The following is an 18,428-nucleotide window of genomic DNA, read 5'->3' on the forward strand; positions in this document are numbered from 1 at the left end:
CTGAAGGGTTCGCTTGGTTCGAATTTCGGGTGAAGACTTCGGACATTCCCAATTCAAAATCCTCGAAAAGTGATGTGCCCCATGGAAAAGAACAGGGCCCCTTAACCTAAATGTGCCAAATTCCAAATCCTCAGGCTAAGGCCAGGGTAGGCTCTACCCTCACCCATCCGAGCCAACCTTCAGATTGAAAAACTGAGTGAGTAAGTGATGTATCAGCATGATGACGTATAAAAAAGTAGGTAATCTATTTTGATGAAGCGGAAATACTCAGCCGAACATCCAATTTTTGGCAGAGAATATCTATCGAGGCAATTGAGTTCCGACAGAAAAACCGTTATTTGTATATAAACACGGGGTAGGCGCTTAGCAATCCTTGGGACTCAGTGCTGAAAACTAGTAAGTCCTTGGAGGGTGAGAATCGGCGCCAACAAATGTGAATGCATGTAATAACTTCCAATGTTGCGTTTAAAGAGGTCCTCTGACCTCAATTTGTGCATGAACATTCCAATTAAATTTGTACCTAAGACCTTGCCTTTTTTCTACATTTTAAAATTATAAACGCGCCTATCCCTCTGTGGACCTGCATTGAAAAGAGCGGGGGAAGCCCGCTGGGAGCGGGCGCAGCACGCTCGTAAACCTTAATCAGTGTACTCGCCCGTAAAGCATCAGATCTTTCTTCAGGTGTATTACTAGCAGTTGGAACACAAGTTTGAGTTTGCATCCTCGTCGTATACAAGGACGTACTCAGGATCAAAACTAGGGGAGGGGGGGCAAGCCATGGTCGTTCAAGTTGCCGGTAAGATTTAAGCATGAGAAAGGTGAATGAAATCAACATTTTAAGGAAACAGTAACAGCTCTTTATTAGTTTTCAAAATTATTTGCTTGAAAAAAATATTAATTTCCTTAAAGACATTTGCGATTTTTACTTCGTGGGGGGAGGGGGCAGCTGCCCCCTCCTGCCCCTCGCTGGATACGCCCTTGGTCGCATAAGATCATTTTTCGCTGCATATTTCTACCATTTGTATGCATTACTTACCTTTATAATTTTTGCGTCTGTTAGTCAGAGTGCGTGCTCAGTCGTTGTCTTCATGCTTTCCACAAAATCGTAGGGATTTTTTTTTAACAGGCGTGTTCATCATGCGCCTAAGTACGCTTTGAGAGATGCTTCCTAGCTGTCTCCCCGAGGAAAGGAGAGAATGACGACCGCGATTTTCTTGTTTGTTTGCGAGAAGCGGCAACGTCGCACCGGCATCAGCTGCAACCTGCTTCTCCGTGCCTCCCTCCTCCTCTCCACTTCGTTCTCTCTCCACTCGTGAGTTTAGCCTTGAGGTTTCCCCCGAGTGAGGAGGGGTTGTTGTTGCGAAGGAGGGGAAGGGTGGGTGGCAGGCGACAATGCGGGGTGAGCGAGAAGAGTGGGCAGGGGGTGTTTAAGGGGTGCTTGTATATCTTTTCTACATAGCATCTATGACAAGTATAGGTGGGTATTTCAGTTCATTTCTATGATTCAAATGGTGCGAGTCGGTTCACGCCAATGAATTGTTCCTTAAAATCGTTTAAAATGAATCAACTAAAACCCGATAAACCCGAATCAAGTGAACCCAATAAACTACGTGAACCATTAGAACCAACTGAGCGAAAGCGATCTCAACGAACTCCAAAGTTAATCTGAGGATAGCGCCACATCATCAATAGTCATCAATACTAAGTTTGGTTTGTTGGGGCCTCCAACTCAATTCTCTCACCGGCTTATCTTTTAACACCGACATACCTCTTCTGCTAGGCATCTTAGAGCACCAGCTCTATGCATCCCATCCTATTCCACCAGTCCTAATCCGATAATTTTCATTGGACCATCGTGTCTCAATAATTATGGCACGACCCAAAAGTATATGACCCACAATATATCCATCAGTCTGCGCCTCACAGTGGCGTAACTAGGAATATGCTTCGGGGGGTGGCGGAGAGGTGCCACCCCCCGAAGGCGGGGTGCGGGGGGTGCGGAGAGGAATGGCCTGGGGTGTTGACCCACCAGGCAACTTTTTCGGAAAAATTTTGAAAAATCATATGCCTTCCATTTGCATTTCACATCATTTTGGCACTAAAAATATATCTTTCAGCAAATGCAGTTATTAAAGGTCAAAAGTAGACAATAATTTTAAATAACTTTTTTATTTCTCAGAGGCTTTGGGAGGGGGATTCTATCCCCTCATCCACCCACAGTTACGCCTCTGGCGCTACATATTGCTGTATGTTACTATGCACATGGTGAATCACCAGAATAAAGAAGCTAATTCGATTTTAGTTGAAAATTTAATGGTGCATTTTCGAGAGAAATTTTAAATTATTGCCAGTGTATTTGTAATAAAAAAAAATGTTTCGCCTCCATTACTTGTCCAAAAAGTTGCTTCAAATAGTATTACCATACCATACTACTCTTGAAATTCTCCTGGTACCTTTTTTATTGTTATTTTTTATTTTTCACCGTGTGTTCCAGTGTGGAATTATGCAAGCTAACTTCATTTCCGCTTGATGCGACGATTCCTCACGAAATGCGCGATCAACGTAAAAAACGAGATCACTATGAACCCTCAAGGCTGTCCATGGTTTCATGGGCTGCCCATAGAGGAGATTACCCGGTGTAATACCCAAGCAGCCATCACTATCAGCGCCTGTCGAGAAAGCATCAGGTCTTTTTCATCTAAAACGAATATTGTGATGCAAATCATATGGTTCATGGAAATGAACCCTTCAATGGAATGATTCCCTCATGGACGACACAGCTCGTGCAGGGGAGAGAGTTAGTTAAATGTGCCCGCGATGAGTGGTGCGAGCGACTAGCATAAGTCGGCCTCCGCAGTAAGTAGGGTTGGGGTGGAGGAGCGGTTTTGTATCCAGGGAAAGATTTCTCCGACGGGGAATCGTGGTGCAACATGGTTGCATTGTTGAGCTTGCAGCGCGGGCATTAGCGTCCCGGTGCTTACGTATGTGGGTGTGTGGGCGCGCTTTGTGATGTTAAGAAATGTTCCTCTCTCGGTTCGCGGGATTATTTCTTTTTTTTTTAATGCTACTGCGCGAAAGGCGAGGGAATGGGACGGCTGATTTTAATTATTAACCGCTAGGAAAATTAAGCTGACATGCGCGGACCAAGAGAACTGGTGTATAATAGCGTGTATTCTCTGGCAACCAAGTATGGCATGATTTAATACTGTCCCTTGGAGTTATTAACTTAAAATTTGTAGAGCCAACAAACAAATTTAGCGCGTTGCATTGGGGAAAAATAAGAATAGGCCAAGTAGAAACGGTGTAAACGATGATTTTTTCCAAACAACATACATATTCATAAAAAAAACTTTCCAAAAATTTGTTTCAGCAAAGTTAAAACTTGTTTTTACCATATCTAAAATCCGCTCCATCTATCCACTCCAAATCCCTAAAAATATAAACTAAAACTTATGCCTCTAAGAAAGGCAAACGTTCTGCCTTGAATGACCTGCATCAACAGCAATATGTATTTGATTGTTTATCTGCCATCATAACCTAAAATGTAAAGGCCACAAAAACATATCTGCCCAGATTGATTTATCTCGTGAATCTTTTTAATGGAATTCTTTTCAAATATCAACCCAATCAATTTCGGTCAGATGATTAAGCAGACGCATAAATTACGGTTCAATATTTCGGTCGCGCCGATACTCCTGCAACACTCATTGCTCTAGTGAGGGAGAGGTTGATGACGTCACCGATAGTGAACAATGGGAGCTAGGAGCTCGGTGAAAGTCAAGAACACGATTAGGAGGTCTCTGACACGATATCTCTTTGTCGTGTACACAAGCGATACACCGAAGAGAGAAAGTAATTGCGTCACTTGGCATTTACTGCGCTTTATAGTTTGATCTATTGGCCCAATGTCAATAATGATTCTTATGTTAACAAATATTCTCGATTTTAGTAATCAATATATGAGTTTCTAAAGTAATTAAAGTTAAAAATATCTTTTAATCATCTTTAAAATGGTTTATATTTATCGTTTATTTTTATCTATTCACTGCGGAATATCTCTTCGAGAGCTAGAATCCAAGTCGTGTGCAGATATCTATTTCAGTTGTTTTAGAAGATTTCCTACGAAACGAATTCTGCTTATCTGAGTCCTTGGAGGCATGCAGTACTTGTTCATTCCTGACCTTTGACCCCATGACATCTGCATATATCCGAGTAGGAGACGAGAAGAGCCCTAATGAGAGGAGACCTTGAGTTGGCGTCGAGTGTGAGTTCTGGAAGCAAGATCACGTTGCAGTTGTGCATTAATGACTTTCCTTTGGTAGGTACTTACACTAAATTTGCCTTCTACCTCACCGCGAGTGAGTCTTCATAGATCACAACTAAAATAGATGAGATGTTTTCATGGGTAATGGCCTCTATAATAACTTTTCATGTTCATCACATTTAAAATATACTGCTGCGGCATCAACAGGCGAAGTAAATATTTTCCTTGCCTAATATTACTTCACAGCCATACGAAACAGGTAGCAATATGGCTTAATTCGCATTTGAAATCGATAGATTTGCATCTGTCACTACATGACGTCCATTTAAATTCATAGATTATGTGCTCAGATGACTCAAATTGCTGAGTATAGTGAAAATAAGGTATATTATATCACCTACGTACTTCACAGGTTCTTTCATACACAACGAACATTTTGACACGAAAGTGTGCATTTTAAACTAGAAATATATCACGAAAATGAGAAAAAATATCCAAGCGATTAAATGGGATTCATGGGATTATTTTATCTCTTCTCCACAGAGGCCGACTTCATAAGCGACAGTGACTTTGGTTCATCGGAATATCATGCAAGCGCTCATTTGACTGATAGTGGTGACTGCGAATGGTAGGATAGTATTATCCACATGGTCAGAAGATGTGCTGCATCCAACTAACTGCATATCTAAACGGATCTACAAAATATACTGTTTAACACTAGGAGGACGGGAGTTTCGCGCTACCTAGAAGGACGGCTAGGGGTCATTTGACCCCTAAAATGTATTTAGCAATAAAACGCCTAATTTTCAACCAATATTCAGTTAAATCGTATTAATTGTTCAATCAGTTCATTATAAACACTATTTAACATTATTAAATATTATTTCCATCGTCAAAAGTTAATAACAATTATTTTAAAGAAACATGAAATAAACCGTGAGTAGTAGTCGATTGCAAATCAAATAATGAAAATACATACGCTCAATACAAAAGTTGTGTTACATGTTTAAACAATAGGGGTACTAGGTTTACAAAATTTGCATTAAAATTTTTTAAACTTATTACATTGTTGTAAATCTCAGACAGACAGTATTTTTTCAGCGCTGTTTCCACAAAATATTGTTTTGCGCCGAATGCGTTCATTGGACGATTTATTCATCTACATCTAAATCTACACACTAACCCTAACTAACATTTGCACATGAAAAGGAATTTGGAAAAAGGAAAGGAAATTGGCGCAATTTGATGGTATTTGGCACCTTTTTCTTTTTTGTGCCCGTGGAGATATGTCTGTTGGATTTTGAGGCGTGTAAATAAATTGATACATGATATCCATCATATCTACTACCGCTTTGTTTTTATTATGAAATAGGATGGTCTCTGGTATTCTTTTATTCGTTTCGGAAATAGTGTCGTCTGAGATCATGTTGCTGAGTGAAAGCACATTATTGTTCTAGTTTGCCTGATTCTACGAAAGAGTATGGCCTAAGATATTTTTGAACACCTGCGTTGAATGGATTACATGGCTATTTTAGGGGTCATGGATGTTTGTGCGTCACGCCTGTTTTTTTCAGATCGTCCATGCAAGAGAAGTTTTCCATTTTTTTATGACTTCCTGCCAGCTGGATGAATGGAAAATAATTGTTACAAGCTATATTTATTCCTGAATTCTTGTATGTTACAGTCACTTTAGTAACTATTTATTTCCCCAACGCTTGATTTGATCGCCAAACATCATCTTTGCCACAATATGGAAATTCATTTAGGCTGTATTTTCATTTCACATCTGTCAAAACCCAGTACTCGATTCCAAATTTGTCTGGTTTATTTGGAATTTACCTCATAAAAGGACAGCTGCATTTTGTTGGATAGAGCTGTACATTTGCTATCACGCCAAAGTCGCCATCGGATTCACTATCTTGGACTTAGTCGCTTCCATCACACGCAAATGTTGATGGATTGGTCAGAATGTCCTTGAACTGATGTTTACGATTCACTTCCAGACTGATCTTCAATATTCCCTTCAGCTATTTGAATCGCGACGATTCTCTTCTCTTGATATATTTCTCGACTTCTTACTTTCTTCCTCAACTCGCTACTGATATGCATGCAAAAAATCTATAAACGAAAGCGCATTATGGTAGAATCTTCTCTAGTTGCATTGGAGGTAAAGAGAGCTGGAGAGCATTAAAAATTCATACAAAAGGATAAAATATTCAGAAGTAACGCTAATTGCCGTTCGAAAGGCAGGGACTCAACCGCCAACCGTATCCTGATTCGTATCTTCCAGGAACTTGTAGTAATGCTTCTTCTCCGACCTACGAGCGGATTCCAAGGGTAGGATTTACAGTAGAATTTACAGTCCACCCAATTCCTCCGCTCTTTCAAAAAGAGACAGGATTTTTCCCCAGGACGCAGCGTGCAGTCAACCCGCCCCAAACCCCGACAGGGTCAGGCGGCACTAATGCTGGACACACGGCAAAGGGGCTAGGTCAAGTGTCAGTGCCGTCAGGCCAGAAAAATGAAAGTTATTCGTAAACCTGATGAGTCGATATTGAAAATAATGTCTCTAAGAGCTCTGAATCTTGGACGACGGAAAACAATTCTTGGGATACGTGACGATTTTCCGATATGGGTAATACAATAATCATTGAACAATAAATAAAACAAAATTAAAATATCATAATAACATGAATTTACGCAAATCAAGGATTGAAAAGGTTTTATTTCTCTTTGCTGCCCAAAAAATATCGAAAGATTGTGCACAACAAGTCGCTATGCCTAGGTTTTCGAATACAGATAGGAGCCCTTGGGACGAAACTGGCATTGAACCGGGTACTTCCAGATTCAAAATGAAGCAAATCATCTACAACACTAGCCTCTTGCTGATTATATGATAAACATGGCACTAAAGTGCCCACGGGCAAGGAAATAGCGCGAAAACCAGTTGTGGGTCAAATGACCCCTAGCCGTCCTTCTAGGTATAACACGTCATAAAAATTTAAAACAAAACATTATTGTTGAATTTTCCCTAATTTATCAAAATATAGACCAAAATTAACAAAGTCAAAAAGCTTCAAAATTTAAAAAAATATTTTAATTAGAGGAAAATAAATTTGAATTCTGAAAATGGGTCAAATGACCCCTGCCGTCCTTCTAGTGTTAATGAATTGGAATTTTCCTCTTTCATTAATTGACAAGAGACGAATAGTTTCAATGCAATTTCATTTTTGAGTCTTTCAAGACGATTAAAAAAAGTTGCCACTCGCAGTTCTGACAGTTGAGTGATCCGAACGTCAGAAGAATTAAGGTATAAGTAATGATTTTAACCAAAACTCCTGTATGTGGTGATGTAATTTATCGAGTTTACCTTTTTAGTGCTATATCCCGTGAGTACAAACACTTAATTGCAAACATAAGGAATAAATAATAGGATTTGATGCTTTCCCAATGTATTCGCTCAGTGAAGTTCTATTGGGTCAGGACGTCCATTTCGACCCGGAGATCTTTTTCAAGGGCAGATGGATGTCGTCTCTTGTATTCGTCCGACTTATATATATAGGCACCCTTATGGAACGCTCACGTTAGGAATAAGTTATGCGATCTGCACCCATATTTTTGAAAACCGATTAAAAAAATAAGGCTGAATGGATTCATATATAAAAAAAAACCTCCACGGGTCGGACTTGAGCCTCCTTCATGAGTATTAACAATTAAAGGATTACAGACTCTGTAGTTCGCCGTGGTACATTTGCTGAGGCCGGCCGTGACGTGGCGCCACAAATCCATGTAAGGCGATTAACAGACGAATTGTATGTAAAATTACGGAGTTTAGTAATATTTTAACTTCCCACAGAGGTGTTCTGGCCAGCTAAGACACCAGGTTAAATAAGTGATCCTCACGTCAGAGTGAAAATTTCAATTAAATTATGCCTCAACATGAAATCCAAACAATCGATACATTATAATTTCACCAACAAAGTTAACATGTTACTATGCAGTAAGCGCCGAGTACTACGAAGTACTTATGTTATCCTTGAACGAACTTTTGGAATTTCATTATGGAGAGTTTGTCCTTTTTTCTTTGCAGCTCAATACCCCTTGGATAATCCAGGGACAAAATAAGACCCATATTTCCCCATTTTTCACCAAGTTATTACGAAAATCCCCGCCAACTACAAATATCAACCATTAGCCGCCATTCGATACAAGAATCACAGTATTAAGGGGACTATATAGAGGCGGCCCAGTTCCATTCCACAGACGGTTAATTTCTGTTGCCACTTAGGTCGCATTTCGGCATGCATTCGGTCGCAATCGCCTTTAAAAACTTTCCGTAGCGCGTTGGTGAGTGCAATGTGATCCGATTTTATTCAATATTTTGCATCATAATGTTTGTAATTACGAGGAGTAGAGGAATTGAAGAGCTATTAGTTTGATAAATATTACCATCATGAATGTAAATTTTGGTTGACACCCCTCATAATGCATTAATTTCCCGTGAAACTCGGATCAATTTGTCCGTCATCGACGCGAGTGGCGACCTCTGTAAACCCATTGAAATGCGCGGTGGGTGACACCACATTTAGAGGCTGAAATGAGGGTCCTCTATTGCAATATTCGTGCACAGTAGCCTCGGATTGTTCGCTACTGCCATCTGGCGTCCAGCTTCAAAAAAAGTGAAAATTAAGCAATGAAGGCGCAAAGAGGGGGGCTGGCTTCCTCCATGCAGTAGGTACCCATGGCGGTGGCAATAGGGTGGTTTCCTATTATTTTTTAATTGCCTAAATCGAAATATTATTACTCCTGGAGTACGTATTTCACGCTTTTAGATTTTTAAATGACGATATCTATTCTTCGCGATTAAATGAAAAGTGAAAATATTCAAGCGCGCGAAAACGCGACGGCCAAGTATGAATGCTGGGAAAAGCCCGTGTGACGTCATTCTGGTTCCCGCTGTCACCGTTTGAGGTGCCCTTGGGGCGAGGATATGTGCGCCGCTGCGATGCAGGCTGGTAGCAGGTAGCAGAATACCCTGCTAGAAGATAGCGCTTGGCTTCAATAAGGATTATTAATACCTTATCAAACGCAGGAAACTTTCCGACCATAGGCAGTTTTAATAGGTAATTATTAAGAGATGTTTCCCTGAGCTCTGTGCCACATGCATGCATTGGTAATCTCAGGCGATGTAAAACTCCTATCTAATCGTATAGAAACTAAGTCCCTATGGCGTCACGTGGAGTGGCATCGCAGGGGCGCCAATCTGGCCTTTTTTAAATGAGGTTAAAATTCACCATTGCCATTAGTCTAAACTGGGAATTCTAAAGCCAAATAATTTGTATAATATGAATACACTAATGGTGGGTAACGAATCGCAATCAATGTCTTTCGTTTTCTTCGATGAAGGAAACTACCCTATTGAAAATACAGCGGGAAGAAGGCGGGTGAGCAAAGGAGACCCTTTCGATCCATTGCATCGGCACGATTCCTTCGCTACTTCCGTGACGCACCTCGAACGTGAACGGGGGAAGGAAAGGTCCCTCTGCACAAAGGAAAGGAGTAGTATATGGTGATATCAGGGGGGGGGGTTGGGTTGGGCGGGGGGTGAGGGGGAGGTGGATCTGTGACGAGAGGGAAAGGCAGGGAGGGATAACGCCACCGCCCCGCTGAACGACCCCCCTCACCCTCTGGACACATTGACGCTCTCCCGGTGAAAAGATTATGCTGCTCCTGCAGCAGAAGGATTTCTTTTTAGCTCCCACGGTCCCTTAATATTCATTTCGAATGTTAATGATATCACCACTGTTGTATCTAGAAAATGAACTCGACTTTTCACAGAAAATGCAATGCTGTACAGGGATATAAACATCGACAGAATAATATAAAAAAATATTTCATAAATGAGAAAAGAAAACAAAAAAATGATTTTAATAAAATTGCTTCTTCCGAAAGAAAAATTACTTGAAATAAAAATTGGGCAAATTAACAAAAAAATTAACTGCAAAAAAATAATTATACCATGCTTCTAAGTACTATTATTGTTACCATTGAATATTCATATTTATGATATCAGCAATTAAATCAAATTTCTGACAAACAACACACTACCCGTACAACATAGGAAGATGCTCAAAATAATTTACTTATTGTTGACTGACTTGTGATTTGCCGGTACAGCGGTAACGTGCCTGCAGCGCGACAAATAATGTGAGCCAAATTGAAGGGGGATGATCACAATTTTGTATCGATTGGTGTGGTATTTGGCAAATTATTAGAGCTAAATCTTAACAAATGTGTAGTAGTGAATTTTTGGAATAGGAAAGACTTTCTTGACGAAACGTATTCAATTAATCGAGCAAAGTTATCATATGTAGAGTCGGTTAAGCATTTAGGAGTTACTCTTACCCGGGAATTATCCAAGGGGAAGCTTCATTAAAGATATAAGCGGGCGGGGAAATTGCAAATAATGCTTTTCAGCGAATACTTGGAAAATACGACAAAAAAGTGAACGGCTATGTTATCATTATTTCCTGTGACCTCTTTCACATCCTTATTGATCTGTCCTATGTAACTCACTCGGGGCCGTCCCATGGGCGCACCCAGTGAGGGGCAGAGGGGGCAGCTGCCCCCACTAGAAGCAAAAATCGCCATAGTCTTTATGCAAAATCAGTACTGAATTGAAATTAAAGTATTCAACAAATTTTCTTTTAACCCACGAAAAATTATATGTTTTGGCATAAGATATTGTAGGTAAAGTAAAACTATTTTTTCAAATGTCGCAACTTGTCTTGCACCCCCCTAAACTATGGCTTGCCTCCCCCCCCCCAGTTATGATCCTGGGTACGCCCTTGGACCGTCCCTTGTCCCTCTTTCCTTCCACCTGTCATCAGGCCATCTCATAATGCGGCCAACTATGTTGTCCCGTCATCTTCGTACGGTTTTTAGAAGACTTCTCTTTTTTCCCAATCTACTTAGCACTTCCATGTTGCTCACCCAGTCGATCCATTTTATCTCATCATTCTGCGACAGCGCCACATTTCGAATGTTTCTACTATTAGATTTTCTGCGGCTGCCAAACTTCAAGCCTCTCTCTCACAGGTAAACATGCTCCATATATTGCATATGACGAACTGTTACCTTATTTCTGTAATAGGGTAGTTTCCTTCATCAAAGAAAACGAACGACATTGATTGCGATTCGTTATCCACAATTTGTGCATTCATTATATACAAATTATTTGGTTTTTGAATTACCAGTGTAGGCGAATGGCAATGGTCAATTTTTATCCTCATTTGAAAAAGGCCAGATTGGTGCCCATGCGATGCCACTCCACGTGACGTCACAGGGACCTTGTTTCTATACGAGTAGATAGGAGTTTTACATCGCCTGATATTAACAATTCATGCATGAGGCACAGAGCTCAGGAAAACATCTTAATAATCACTTATTAAAACTGGCTAAGGGTGGAAAGTTTTCTTCGTTTGATAAGGTATTAATAATCCTTATTTAAGCCAAGCGCTACCAGCTAGCAGGGTGCTCTGCTACCTGCTAGCATCGGTCGTATCAGCGCTCAAACCCTCGCCCCAAGTTCACCTCACTTGCGGCAGCGGGAACCTGAACGACGTCACACGGATTTTTCCCGGCATTCATACTTAGCCGTCGCGTTTTCGCGCGCTTGAAAATTTTCACTTTTCATTTAATCGCGATAAATAGGTATCGTCATTTAAAAATCAAAATGCGTGAAATAAGTCCTCCAGGAGTAATAATATTTCGATTTAGGCAATAAAAAAATTATAGGAAACCACCCTATTGCAGTCTCAGTTGTGAGTAGATTCCTCTATTTGTGGATAGCCGTCATCGCCTTTACTATTACAATGACTTTTTTTTTACTTGATTCGTCTATCGTTGTTAAATTCGGCTTTATAGGTATCAAAACTCTTTCATCTCTTCAAGCTTTTGTTTTCTTAGCTTAATGTTTGACCTGGCATCCTCTCTTTTGCTCGATATCTTAGTATTCTTTTTGTTGATTATCACCTGATATCTGGCCATCGTCCTTCCCATACTTGTCAAAGTTAGTGAAATTCGCTCAAATTCGAATAAAAAGTGCCAGGAAAGTGATCTTACGGTTATGCTCTACGCTACGGAGCGGAGTCTCCGCTATTTATTCCCATTGAATCAATCCTTTGCTCCTTTACTCCAACTCAATCACGATTTTTTTATGCCAAAGCAAAGGGTATAGACCCAAAGGGTATAACGAACCCCACGAGGGATATGAACTCGCTCCAACCTTCAGCGAGTGACTGCCTTTGCGGTCTCGCTTGAATAAAGACTATTCTCAGCAGTTTAATAGTTTAAGGCTTGCCGGATGATGTGTTTAAGGGTATCATCCGTGCGGAAAAGTATTTAAATATTTTTTGTGCCCAGCGGTGCACTTTGATGATCAAATCGAAATTTGATGACTATCTCGCGCTCGGGAAAGCGGGCTGACCTTGGAAGATACTATCAGATAGAATACAAGGTTTAAGTGATAAATGCTTGGGTAAGACCAGTAAAGAGATTTGATGGGAAGTATAAATACACTAAACTGGTGTGTGGGGGCTCTTAAGTGAATATGTTGGAGCCAGATGTCCTGCATCACTTCCAGTCAAGCAATTTTATCCGTCGCATTGCTTACATTCGCGCATGTATCTTTCTGTGACTTTATCACATCAGCACATACTTTTTATCCATGAGTATTGATTTTTAGAAACAAATTCAAGCTGTAAGGGAGAAAAATGAGCTATAATTTGATCATAATTAACAGTAATCAACATTCACTTTTATCTTGTGATAAGTAACCTTGACGTACGTATGACCAATATCACTTCATAAAAATGGTGGTCTGTTTTACTAAATGCAGTTTTATCTACTTTTGAAACGGTTTGTGGATTATATTCATATAGCTTGTTGTTAATAGATATTGGAATTGTTTTAAATTTCATAAGTTATATATAAAGTTTTTCTAAAAATCATGTGTAAGCTATACATTTTTTTTAATGCTGAGAAATATTTTATTCGTTTCTGCTCTTTTATTTTGGGCATTGAAAGTTGGACAATAATACTGTTTGTTGAGAAATATTTAATGAAATTGGAGGGTACAATTAGGTAACTTCGTATTCGGACCTTTTGTCCGTTAATGAATTTGTCCGTTACGATGAAGCATGTATTACGTGTTGTTTAGTATTGTATAATTCAATTAGGTCATAATATTTTTTTTTCAATGAAATAAACCTTGAATGCTAAAAAAGAAGTTTTATCGGAGAATGCTATTAAGAAAGGGTCTTTTTTCTTGCAGCCAATTGAATAGGCTTTGTTTACGTACTGTGTGACGTTTGACCGAGAAACGTTGATAATTTGAAGCCCACTGCCAATTATTTCAACTGAAATAATTTTTTTTTTAATTTCTACTGAAAACCCAAAGGTTGCTTCTCAGAAAATTTAGTGAATAAAGGTCATCTTATATTAAAGACTATTGAACCTATTTAGCGCTCATTTACTTGCTGTATCAGCTCTTTATTATGACTCCTGACCCTCCCTAGTTTTTAACGCATCAAGTATTGAGGCAGGTCGTGGAAAAAAAACAGACCGCGATTTGTCTCGGAAGTGAATTTTCTACAAAAACAACGCCCCTTTTTTCTGCCGGGAGCAAAACAGTGGAGCCCCATCTCGTGAGGAACATGCAATAAATCAAAGCCGTGACTTTTTTGTTTCGTTTTTCACCTGACTCTCGCGTTCAAGGCGATCCTGCAAATGGTTCCACGGGCGACGGCTCTTATAATACGTGGGTGAAAAAAAATCGCCCTTTCCCTGAGCGAGAGAGAGAGAGAGAGAGAAAAAATGACCAATGAAAGTGCGCTTCGATGACAAATGAGGTCGTTTCTCCGATAACATAACCTTGATGCCTCGGAGACTGGCGATTATATCGCAGGCATCAACGTAATTTGTTGCACCCCATTAAGTTTAACCCATTTCATTTTCGTACTCAATGCGCGGAAAGAGTCTGACATCTTCTTCACTGATTCGTCGCGGAGTGGAATTTCCACTGCTACTACAAACAGTTTTCTCTTTCCACTCATTTAAGGTACAATTAAATGCCATATATTACATAAATTTTATCGGCTAAATCATTCAAGATCCACAAATTAAACTGCTGATATTTTCACCTAGACAGAGTATTTAAACTGCTGGTATGTCAGAATTAATTTCAAATCTCAAAGAGAACCCGAGGGATGGCCTTATTTCCAAATTAATCTCAATTCTCACGGAATGATTTCAATCAATATTTTTGGAAAAAAAAGATCACGTATAATGTATGAAATATCTTGGTAGATATATATTGTATAATGGGGTGAATCAGAAATTACAAACAACTATGGATTGATTCTTTCAGGAATTAAATATTTGTAAATGCAAATATAATATAGCGCATGTCTCATGTATGTTCTTTTTTAAAACCCTATATTGTAAAATAAAGATCAGTAAAACAAGGTTGTACACAAAGTCTCGCTTGCTTTACAATATTGTGCCAGGTTTCGGACAATACATCCATATACCAATATAATAACATTCTAAGCACTTAGAATTTGTAAATGACGTGAATTGCTATCAGAAGCATGAAGGAGGCTCTACTCTTTGTGGTGGGTTGGTACCATTTGCTCTTCTCTCTATCCCGTTGGTCCACATTGTATCTGTTATTAAACCAACCCACCCATTTACTATAGAATATCCCGTTGAATTATCACAGCAGAATAATGGAGTTTAACTATATCCCGGAGTCCCCCAAAGTTACTATAGGGGTCCTAAATTAATATAGCTCATGTAACTCATTAAAAATAAATTAGAATTCGTTTAAATATTTTATCCCTAGGTGCAATGGATTAACTTAATATAATATTGCGCAAAATAATCTTTAATATTTACTATTTAGCAATAATTAATTTTTTTATAATATTATGTAAATATATAAATTTTGTCGAATTATTTATTAAATTTCATAATAATTAAATACAACTACAATTTTTAGTTGGACCGTCTTTGTCGTTGGCATATAAAGTCCCCTTTGGTAATACAATGACATGATAGTTTCAAGTATCACGTTCCCCCTTAATTTTAGGAGCTCGAATATCTCTGGCTCAATCATCCACACTGAATCCTGAGTCCTTGCTCACATTGTGATATAAATTCAGATCGTCATTGACCTCTTGAGCGATGGTAAGAATCGTGTAAGTAGTAACTTTTTTCCGGGATAAAAAAATAAAGATTCCAAGAGCTTAATTGGCTGGCATCTTTTGTCTTCTCTCGTGCCGCCGGTAATTTCTCAGACGATCCCGTTCTCTCATTTCCTCCTCTTACACCTGGTGGTCTATGCTTCCGCTTCCGTATTCATGTTTGCTTTGGATAAGTGCATGAATTTATGCCAGCTGTGCGATCTTGCTTATGTTACACATCAAAAGGAAATTAGTGCATGTGTTCAAATAATACGAAGAGTGTGTAAAATGCGCGGTCCCAGTTAATTTCAGTTAAAAACCACTTTGTTCCGTCATTTTTTGAAAGTTCAGCGGATTTCAACAAAGCTTTGTTTTCATAATTATTATTAATAGCTTAGCTACGCGTTTGCTTATAGAGTGGATTTTTTATGTTTGGCGGATTTCAAAAGGAGAGACTTGAACGAGCGATGAATCTCTGTGATTTTGTGTTAAATTAGGAAAATTTGCGAGCCCTCGATCGCGATTCTGCGAAATTCGTTCTACGCTACATGACCAAAAAGCCTATTGCATTCAGCCTCTCAATCACTGTTCATCACCCATCAACCCTAATCAATTGGAATCGCTAATTGTACCTTCATCTTGTTCCCGAAACGCAAAAAAAACTCTGAAACGAAGGTGATGACTCCAAAACTGAGAAAAATACGAAAGGGATATGATGGAAATCTCTAAAGAAGCGTTATGGTACAGTTTCCTCTAGAGGAAACTCTGTTGAGGTAAGTGAGTGCATCGGGAAGGAGAGAAGAGTCATTTGAAGAAGACCCAGGCACGTTGCAAAGTGCGTTTTGTTTTATGATCTCAGACTTCGTAATTTTTGAACAGATCTCGTCTACATAATAACTATTGATGCTATGGAATTACTAAGTGCAATCTCCCAAATAAATATTTCATATTTTAGCGTTTAGAATTAATTAATTAGTATTTATAATAGAAATAGAATAAAAACTCATTATTTCAAAACATTTATAAAATTTTATTCATCGAAATTTCTCAAATTTTAATTTTGAGTAGTACAGTATTTTTTTGTTACTATCACTCGCTTAAGCATCAATATCAAACCATAAGAGTTAACAATTTACCATACTGAGTAGGTCTGAGGCTTACATATAGCTCGTACTTAAGCATAAAACTCTGATCACATAAATATAATTTGACGCATCTGTTCTACCTATAACAACACTTTAATATTGCTATTATATTGAATCATTATAGATGTCGTATTGAATAATCCAGAATAGAGTTATTGGCTCTATTTTATACACTTTCTTCGCTGAAAATGCGCGAGTCATTTGGAATCTACTCGTTTTTCACTCAACACAATGTGAAATTTGATTGCTTAGCATGGAAAGACTGTTGTCACTAAGTAGCCTCAGTTTTCTTTTGTTGATGTTACGTAGCGATGTCGAATTAATGAATAAGGTTATTTTAAGCACTATTTTACCTCATAAGAGCAAATACAAATGCATTTATCAATTTCCGGTCAAAAAATAAAAGTATTCCTGGCACAATTCTCTCGGCAGTAAGAAGAAAAAATACCACGCGGAAGTAAAATCACACTAAGTACGTAATGAGAACTTAAAAGTTTAATGAGAAGGAAGATAAAAATATAATAAAATCCCACACAATTTATGATAAAATACCATAAAAATAAATTGAATTTGTGACGTAAGTGCTCACTGAGTAAATAATTGAGTTGTTTTTCTTTAAAAACGGGCAGGGGGAAGGAATGTTTTGTGGAACATGACAGGAAATTCTAAAGATTAAAACAAGGGATAAGAAAAGATATTAGATAAGTAGTTGAGCGAAGTATAGTACGTATGAGGCAGGGAGCTGGTTCGTTGGAATTAGGGGGAACTAATGCTTTGAAATGGCTATCCAACGTATTTTATTACGTTTTTATAAACTCGTTTTGGTGTTCGTAATCTTGTCCGAGTCAAATCCTAACTCAATTTAAACCCTTTATCCGATTAGCTATTGAGCTGAAATTTTCAGGATAACTCAGAGCAAGATGACAATACAATATTCTAACACGTTTATTATGATTTTAGCTGTATCTCGATTTTTATTCAGAATTTAAAATTTCCTGTTTACCTATAAATTACCACCTGCTTTCATTTAAAGGAACGAGGGATGATAGGAGGGCATAACAACAATTTGTTCACAAATTGAGGGTTATAGTGGAACATGCGCCTAGCAGTTTTCGTTGCATATGACGCAAATAATTTAGAGAGACAATCGGGCTCATAGAAATTTTTGTATTCCTTTTAGTTCGCGATAAAAACGATTTATTTTTTTATAAAAAAGATATTTTATTCCTTACCATTTCATAAGCGTTTCTACCATCCATCTCTCTTTTTCCCGTTTGAACTTGCATCTTTCCTGGGGCTCCTCTACTTTCTCGACAAGAGACAAGAGGTAATTATGTGCGGAGTCACCACCCGAGTCACCACCTTAACATGACGACATATTCTGCGCCAGTGACTCTTGTCGCGCGCGCTCCGTGGCCGAGGCCTTCAAGCGCGAGCGGAAACAAAAGACTGCTGACGAGCGATAGAAGTTGACGAGATAACAGGGTTTCAGCGCGTGGAGGGAGTGGAATTGAAACAAAAGGAACGGTAGCTATTTTTTTATCCTGCGAATGCGTTCCGCTTCTCCGGTACGTATTCTTTTTTTTTACCGTGTTAAAGACCACAGCAAAGAGGAACAGTTAGAAAGGAGGTTACGATTAATTACACGCTCGTCAAATGGGTGCCGAAAAAGCGAAATCGAAAAAAAAGTGCTGAGGAAATATTAACTTTGATCACATCAACGAACCTATCCCGATGGAAATGAATATATGTTGTACGGATTCCCCCGTTTTA

Source organism: Ischnura elegans, chromosome 4, assembly GCF_921293095.1.
Source record: "Ischnura elegans chromosome 4, ioIscEleg1.1, whole genome shotgun sequence".
Lineage (NCBI taxonomy): Eukaryota > Metazoa > Arthropoda > Insecta > Odonata > Coenagrionidae > Ischnura > Ischnura elegans.